Source organism: Quercus suber, unplaced genomic scaffold (genome assembly GCF_002906115.3).
Source record: "Quercus suber isolate HL8 unplaced genomic scaffold, Cork oak 2.0 scaffold_429, whole genome shotgun sequence".
NCBI lineage: Eukaryota > Viridiplantae > Streptophyta > Magnoliopsida > Fagales > Fagaceae > Quercus > Quercus suber.
Window position 1 is genome coordinate 152,374 of NW_027069880.1, and position 9,528 is coordinate 161,901.

The window sequence follows — 9,528 nt, forward strand, 5'->3', positions numbered from 1 at the left end:
GCATAAACGCATGTGTGGCAGAAAAGAGTAAAACAACAGGTATAACATTCTTGTAAGATTCACACAACACAAAATAAAGACATATATAAATGAACAACTCATAGATATAAATCAATAAGCAGTGAATCACAAAGAAACAAGAATCAAGTGTATATCATGTATATCAATCAATGTTACTCCCCCTAACATGAATATCCCCAAAAATGATATACAAAGTGAAGCACCTAGATACAATCTAAAAACTCCACAAGCTCCTCAAAAAACAAAAAAGTCTCCCCCTAACTACAAAAACCTCTCTACAAGTCAAAAACTCTACTCCCCCTTTTTGTGACGGAATGCCAAAGGACAATCACAAGTCATCATCAAAAGGAGGTGGTGAGGGTGAATGAAGATGCGCAAAGTCGGCTCGCAGAGCACGAATCTCATCAAGCAAGTCCACCAAAATCTGACCATGAGCTGCCTGAACGATCATGACAGTCTCCAAGGTACGACGAACATCAAAGTCGGCCGAAGGAGGTGGAGGAACATCAGTAGCAGCAGCAGCATCAGGATCAGGAACCTCCTCACCAGCAGGACCTGTACAAGAAGAAGAAGGAGGTACGCTACTAGAAGGCTCAGACCTAGGGTGTTTAGAACCAGAGAACTCAGCAGAGGTGATCCTAGGATCAGAACCCCACTGGATAGAAGTCCCAGTGATGTAAGACAAGACATCACTCAACTCGGGAGACTCATCATAAGGATAGACAGGATTATGGACCAAAGGTACCCGTAGGGCGTCAGCCACTACCTTGGGAGTAATGGTGTACTCTACGCCTCGTATCCAACTCTTTACTAAAGTGTTGGAATCATAGACGCGGATAGAGATGTTTGAAAAGAACTCTCTAATCAAGGCAGAAGGTGGAGGAGGATCAGAAATATCCACCAGGGGTAACCAGCTCCGACGCTCAAAGTTTGCCCTAATGGCAGGATCAAGTTCATCTAAGAGAACAGAACGCTCAGCCCAAATCTTTCTCCTAAGGTTTAGCTTCTCAAAAATTTCTTAATTTTTCTCACTCGGAAACTTCTCATGGTCAAAAGAAGAAGGGGATGGAGAAGATGAGGAAATAGTCCTACGGGCTCTAGTCTTCCTAGGCATGATGCTAAGAAAAGAACAGAGACACAAAGAGAAAACCGAAAGAACAGAATAAAACAAAACCAAGGACAGACTACAAGTTAGCACAATAAAAATATAAAAAATCTATATGATGCATGAACAATAACAATGTTGTGATGCATGAACTAATGCAATAAACACAGTTCCAATTATGTTCAATTTCACAAAATTGGCTCGAACATAGATTTTCTAACAAAAACCCTAAAAAATTTGAAAAACCACTTGAAAATTTTGAAACAAATTTATGAATTGATCATCACACATTGTTGAAAACAGATTAGAATAACCAATTTCATCAAAACAATAAGCCAATTTCATCAATTAAACCCAATTGAACAGAAATCCCCAATTCGGATCAATTACAAGCCCTAGATTTTTCAATTTCTCACAAAACCCAAAATTGATCAAATTAAACTATCAAGATCATGTTTATAGCATGTCCCCACAAAAACTCATTGATCAATTACACAAAATTAGGCTTGAAACAATAAAAATCCCAAAAAGAAAAAGGTCCAAAAATTTGAGTAAAAATGCATAAATTCCTAAACCTTTAGAACCTAACAAGATCAACCCAAATTGCAGCAAAAAAAAAAAAAAAAACCCACAACTAGAGAGAGGCAAGTGAAAGCGAAACAGAAGAAGAGAGGAAGAGCGTACGATTGACGGCGGCCTCGGGGTGAGATTGGCAGTGGCAGGCTTCAGAGGGTAAGAGAGATCGCGCGCGGTTTCCAAGAAGCTGTCTCCAAGCCCTCGCCGACGGAGCGCGCTATCGTCGTCGGAGCTACCGTGTGTCGCTGCCGGTGAACATTCGGACTGTCGAAGAGGGAGGGAACCGTACAGAGAGAAGAGAAGGGAACTGGTGAGAGAGAAGAGAAAAGAAAAAAATGAAGAGGGAGGAGAAAGAAAAGAGAATAAAAAACTATAAAAAATTTTGCAACATTTGTCCTACCGTCTCATATTTGAGACGGTCCGTGTTGCATAATTTTTAAGATTTAGAAATTTGATAAATTTCATTTTTGCATTTGATTGACAAATGTGTCAAATATTTGACATTTGACACTTTCCACGTCTGATACGATTCTCTAATGTGACTAACGTTTGGGATCTATGGATACTCTTGCGTCTGCAATCTTTCTGAGCTAACTAACTTTGGAGTTTCACATCAGATATTATTTTTATCTCTGATTGTAAGAATCTTTTAGATTGTGATATATGCCGAGGCACACATTAATCGGATTATATATATATATATATATATTTTTTTTGTTATAAATAGTACAACGTTCTTATCAAAAAAAAAAAAAAAGTTAAACGTGTGTCACACTGTCACGAGGCATCACTGAGGGGTCTTTTTCTAGCAACTCTAATTTCGCCCTTGCATTTTTGAAAAAAAAAAATAAAAAAAAGAAGAAGATGCCGTAGGGACACAGAAGTGCCATTAGCCTTTTTTAAAAAAAATTATTAAAAAAATAAATATATATTCCATATGAGCTGTCTCTGCGGAATAAGAGGAGAAACTAGAATAAAAATGAATAAATATATATATATATGTGTGGGTGTAATATTTATTTATATATTTTAATTACAAAAAAATTTATTGGTCAGTAAAATGTATTAAAAAAATTTTATTGTATCTTAAAATGAAGAATATTAAATAAAAAAAAAAAATATTCAAATTTTAGCTAACAAAATTAAATTTAAAAGTCAAATTTAAAATATCTAAAATCAAAATTAATATTAGATATTCTCAAAAAAAAATTTAATACTAGACAAATTTATTAATAAAATCAACATAATTATTTTGAAATATACTAAAATAGTGATTATATATTTTCTTAATCAAAAGAAAGAATCTCTTGAGACTTGTTTAGTATATATCTTTAAAAACAAAAAATTATTATTTAAAAATTTTAAAAATTTGTGAATAAAAAAAATATTAAAATATATATAATATTATTTAAAAATTAAAAATTATTATTTAAAAACACAACTCAAATACTCATTTATCTTTCTGCCCCTTTTATCTAATATATTCTCTCCTTTCTGTTCTTTGTCTTTGATTATTGATCTTTTTCTATAAGTTCAGTCATTCATTTTAAGTTACATTTTTTAATCTACTTTTGATTGATAGGACAAAGACAACACGCTAAGTATTGATTCTTTGATATTTTTCTATAAGCCCAGTCAGTCATTTTAAGTTTTATTTTTTAATCTACTTCATTGAGAGGACAAGGACAACACGCTGAGTGTTTGATTCTTGATCTTTATCTATTTGATTGACAAGACAAGGACAGCACGCTGAGTTTGCTCTTACACTTGCACAATCTGCTCACACTCCACAGCACTAATGCCACTGCACAGAACATGATACATTTGTACACATGTCATGAGCAGTAACTGATAATTGATAGTTTTTGTTTTTATCCTTTTGACAAAGTATCTATCATGCCCTGGGAGCGTTTGAATTGGAGTTTTTTTTGGCTAATATTGTCAAAATTAAAACATATTTACGTTATAAGTATTATTTAAAGTTATTTATAAAAATGAGGAGAAAGATTAAATTTTGACAACAGTATTGCTGAAATTCAACAAAAAAATAAGGGAGAGAGTAAAAAAAAGATGAAAGAAAAAAACCTAATGTAAGGAACAGTAAATCTTGAATTTCGACAACAATATTGTCGAAATTCATCTACCTAAATTTCCTATGCCGCTTAGGTTGACTTTTAGTGGCAAAATTTACTGTTGTAAACAGTGTATGCACTATTTATATATTGTGCATACACTGTTTACATATTTAAAAATATTAAAAATAGACCTTATAATACTATTTACATATTTAAAAATTATTTTGTTACAGTATTTTTAGTTTTTAGTTTTCAGTTTTCAATTTCAGTAACAATAAGTTCAATCCAAATAGACCCCTTATCTAAAACAAAAGTATAATAAATCATTGCTGGCAAAAATTCACTCAGATTTATTATTAAAGCTGATACAAATATATAATATATCATATAAATAACCAAATATAAAGTATATTTGCTAAGAACTTGATATGATAATTTATTAATTTCTCTCTCTAAAAGAACAGAACTTGCTTTTTTTTACTTGTTTTTGGTTATCTTAGTTTTTTTTTTTTTAACTTTTTTTTAATTTTGTATATACAATATTATCCTAAGAAATTCCCAGTCAACATGGATATGTCCTTTTTTTTTTTTAAGACTTTTGGGGCAAAGGCGTACCTGTCTTTGTTCACTAGCTGCACCATTGGCATTAACCGGAGCATCTTGGAAAGTGTATAGGCTCACAATTGAAACAAAATTGACTTGTGAAAGACTTTTATTGCAGGAAAGTAGGTGTTTATTAATTGAGTTTTTGACAAAATTGTCATGTAAAAGTACAAGGCGTACAAGCTTATTAATTAGCTTTTGTAGAAGATGTAGACTCTAGTTATGTGAGAAGTGGGCATTGGATTCAATGGACTCTTACACACTCTTGTTTCTTTCTTTCTTTCTTTCTTTCTTTCTTCTTCTTTTTCTTCCTTCTTCCTTTCTTTCTCTTTTTTTTTTTTTTTATTTTTTTTTTTATTTTTTTCTCTCAGTTTTACTAGTGCGTATTTTTTTATTATATGATCTAAATTCTTGGGCAAAAGGACCTAGGTGCATTTTCGAACAAAATTAAATTGAGTTTTTTTTTTTCTTTTCTTGCAAAAGATTATATATTATCTACAAGTTTCATTGCAAAAATACCTTCATTGTATTCCGATCAAAATTCTTGGCCAATAAGACCAAGGCCGGCCCAAACATTTCGGGGGCCTAAGGCGAAATTTTTAAACGGGGCATTTATATTATCACTTAAATAATATTTAACTAGCATTTTATATAATAAATTTTTTTTAAATCCATTCTTTTTATCTTTAAAATGATTTTTTTTTTTGAGAAAATGCTAAAATTATAATAAATTTTACTTCAAATTGGTGTTGCAATAAATGTGATCAATGACATGAGGCTTATAAAAATACTAAAAATATTATAAAATTTACAACATGAGAATTACAAAGATATATCACCAATCACAAATATTCATTCAAAAATGCATTTAATAGTTTGTTAAAATCTACCTATCATATTCATTGTCACATCAAATTATAAAAGTTATGGAAACCATCATGCACTCTTAGTGCAGTGATTACTCTACAAGTATAAGTTCTTGTGGGGTGTGGGGGGCAATGGCCGAGATTTAAATCACTAGAAGAGAGTCTCGCAAACATATACACTTAGATTAAGCTAGAGTATAATTTTTATCTTGTATAAAAATAATTAAATAAATAAAAGTTATGTAGTAAAATTTATAATATTTTTAACATTTTCCTATTTGAATTACTTGTGATTAGTAACATGTCTGTTTGGAAGACTTATTTATTTAAATTTGTCTTATCTCTATTTCTAACATTACTTAATTCTTTCAACCTTCTTAAGTGAAAAAAAATGTAAACTAAAATGTTTTAACATCTCCCAAAAATATTTATTTATAAAAAATAAATAAATAAATTTGCCCCAAAATCTGGGGCCTTCTCTAGTAAAGGGGCCCTAGGCAATGGCCTAGTTGGCCTAGGGCTAGGGCCGGCCCTGAGTAGGACCTATGGGGATTTTTGAACAAAATTTCACCAAGTTTTTTTTTTTTAATTTTTTACAAAAGATTTTTGTATTTATTTCTTTGTCCTCTAAATATGCTATCTACAAGTTTACGTGCAAAAACACTGGCATTGTATTCTGATCAATATTCTTGGCCAGGAAAATATCAGGCATTATGGAACAAAACTTAACTGTGTTTGTATTTTTCTTGCAAATGATTTTTCCATTTGTTTCTCGGACCTCTATATATGCCATCTACAAGTTTTCATGCAAAAACAACGACATTGTATTCTGGTCAAAATTGTTGGCCAGTAGGATCTATGGGCATTTCCAAAAAAAATTTAACCGAGTTTTTTTTTTTTTTTAAAACGTTTTCGAAGAAGGTAAACAAAAAACCTCCTCTATTTTTCTTTTTCTTTTTCTTTTTTTTGCAAAAAAAATTTCTATGTATTTCTTGGACCTCTAAATATTTTATATACAAGTTTTTGTGCAAAAACGCCGACATTGTATTCTTATCAAAATTCATACCCAGCAAAGGTACTTTGGGCATTTTCGAAAAAAATGTGACTTGAATTTTTTTTTCTTGCAAAAGATTTTTCCGTTTCTCTGACCTCTATATATATTATCTACATGTTTTCATGCAAACATTGTATTTCAGTCAAAATTCTTGGCCAGTAGGGCCTTAGAAATTCAAACAAAATTTAAAAGAGTTTTTTTTTTTTTTCTTGCAAAAGATTTTTCCATTTGTTTCTTGGATATCTAAATATGCCATCCACAAGTTTTCGCGCAAAAACGTCGAGATTGTATTCCGGTCAAAATTCTTGGCCAGTGGGACCTAAGGGCATTTTCAAACAAGGTTTGACTAAGCTTTTTTTTTTATTATTATTGCAAAAGATTTTTCCATTTATCTACAAGTTTTCGCGTAAAAACGCCGACATTGTATTCCAAAAAAAAATCTTAGCCAGTAAGTCCCGGGGGACATTTTCAAACAAATTTATGCAATCTACACGTTTTCGTTAAAAAAACGCCAACATTGTATTCCGGTCAAAATTCTTAGCCAAGAGAACCTCGGGACATTATGAAACAAAATTCAACATATTTTTTAAGATACTGCCCATTTGCGGGCCAGTCCAGTAATACTATTGTCCTGAACTCGGCATTATCTATTATATTGCCTATTGTGGGCTTAGTCTTTCCTATTGTCCCATTGTGGGTTCGAACTCATGTATTTTAGACGTTATTTGTGCTGAATATACAAAATACACGCATAGGAAATGTTCAAAATACATGAAATTGAGCAAAATAAGTCTCACTGCGTCGTTTTTATTTTTATTTTTTAAGGAACTGTAGTAATGCCTTGGAAGTCTTCAACATACAACTTTTTATTATATAAGTGGTGTCCTTTTCATTTTTATTTTTTGAGGAACTGTAAACTGTCTTTGAAGTGTTTTATTCCTTATGGGTAAACTTTTTATTATATAAATAGTATGCTACAACTACGTAACCTAATAAAACTCATAAAAAATTAATAAGTTAATCAGACATAAAACACTTCAAAGACGGTCTATAGTTGCTCAAAAAAATAAAAATGAAAAGGACACCATTTTTTTTTATACCATAAAACAGGGAGAACATAAAACGCAACTTCACAAAAGAGCCGGGTTAGACCAGCTAAAGGTCAGAGGCGTACAGGGTGCCTCTTTAGCTAAAAGATATAAAGGTTTGATAAGCAAAGAGGGGACTATGATCATTTTACAGCATTAGCCAGCTTGAACACAAAAATTGAGATCCGCAACTCTAATATTATCCTGCCCGGTTCTTTTGTTCTGCAAAGTCCTGAGGAGGCTTCTGCTATCACTTAGAATCAAAATCTGCTGAAATCCACGATTAAAAGCAGTAAAACATGCTTCCACCATAGCTTCAAGCAACACCCCCAATGCTGTCGTAGTTACACTATTGCTGATACCAAAAAACACACATGCTCCCTGTAAGTTAACAGCTTCATAAACATAAGCACATCTTTTCTTTCTTGTACAACGGAAACCAGCAACTTTTAGGATAAGTTGCCAAGCTCCTGCTGCAGATTGGGGTTCAACATCTGTGTTTAGGACTCTGAGGCGAGGTTCCTGAGCATTGAATGAGGTACAAGGTCTTGCACCTGCAAGATACGGATTGAGCTGTTAGCACCACATGTAAAGGGTTAGGAGATAAACCTTCATGTACTACTTTGTTTCTATGATTCCAAATGGTACAGAGGAGTGTAAACAGATATTGCAAATACTCCATGGAGACTTGATCCTTGAGGTTATGTTTATTTAGGATGATAGTTAACCATTGTTGAATAGAGGTACCATGAAAATTAGAAGTATGAATGGCAAGAGAGGAGCCATGCCAACATGCTCTGGAAAAGGGGCAAAAGAGAAACAAATGGGAAGAAGTAATGCATTATACGCATACACAGAAAGTGATGAAGAACTGACTTACATATATATATATATACCTCATCCTTGACCCGCTTCGACGGCGTCGTTTCCGTTTCACTGTTTGGACGTTTCTTCTTCTTCATGGTGAAGGATCTGGCTTGTGTGGCTTTTACCGGAGTCGATGCGGGTTCCATGGGTTTGGTTTCTGACCCAGATGATGAAGAATGGGGTTTCACTAATGGAGTGGATGGTAAAAATTCAATTTTAGCTGCTGCTTCAACTTGTTCTTCATCAGATAAAGTCCTAGTGGTCGATCGGTTTGGGATGAGAGAAACAAAATCAACAATATAGCAGCACTTGAAAGAGAGAGAACATGTCGACGTTGAAAGAAACGAAGCTTCGGTTTAATTCTGTTGGGTTCTGGCATTTGGGATGTGAAAAACAAAATTCAATGTCTGTAGGCCTGCCTTCCCAATTGACATTCATGGAGGCAGTCATCCAAAAAACCTCTATGGCACCATTAATTTGAAGTAATTGTTCCACGGCTGTCTTTTTTTTATCCTAAGGCAACTTTCTTTCTTATATATGACAAAAGAAGAGTAGAAGGTGGGTTTGGGCTGACTGGTGTTGGGAAGCGGCAAAACAAAGAGTATTGAAGGTGAAAGATATCGCGGGTTTTATAGAGGAGGAAGCTTGGAGGAGTGTGTGGAAGGTGGGGTTGGGTCTCGAGGCAAATCCTTGGCATGTGTGTCACCTAGATCCACGCTGATGAGAACCTTTTTTTCTTTTTCTTTTTTTTTTTTTTTTTTTTTTTTAAGAAACACGCTGGTGAGAACTAGATCCGCACTATGTTACCACTGTCCATTCTCACCACCATCGCGTGTGCGACATGCCCTTTCTTGTTCACACCACTTTTTTTTTTTTTTTTTTTTTTTTTTTTTTTTTTTGTGGAGAAATTCTAAAGCCATATATATATATATATTTTTTTTTGTAGTGGATTAAAAAAATGGTATAATTCAAATGATTTCAAAATTTTCAATAAAAAAATTGTATAATTTGAATAGAGAAACGTTTATCCTATAGTATTTAAAAAAAAAAAAAGTGACATATTGTTATTAATAAAAAAATAATAATTTTACTAATGAGTTCAAGTTAAAATTAATAACAATATACTATTAATATATAGCGTGCGTTTGGATTGCACGGTAAGTTGCGGCACGTTTTCATTTCACGTTTTCTCCTTTTTTTTTTTTTTTTTTTTTTGGGCCGGTTTTTTTGACTTTGGGGGGGGGGGGGACAAAATTCACTGTTGACGCACTGT

The 9,528-nt window shown here is 32.9% G+C and overlaps 1 long non-coding RNA gene across 1 annotated transcript; it reads right to left on the bottom strand.

The window, feature by feature from the left end:
- Nucleotides 1-7,315: 7,315 nt before the first annotated feature.
- Nucleotides 7,316-8,970, bottom strand: LOC136062582 (uncharacterized). The gene is made up of 2 exons (XR_010624307.1): nucleotides 8,269-8,970; nucleotides 7,316-7,942 (listed from the first exon to the last, which is right to left on the bottom strand). It is a non-coding gene; the product is annotated as an uncharacterized LOC136062582 (long non-coding RNA).
- Between the last annotated feature and the right edge of the window lie 558 nt (nucleotides 8,971-9,528).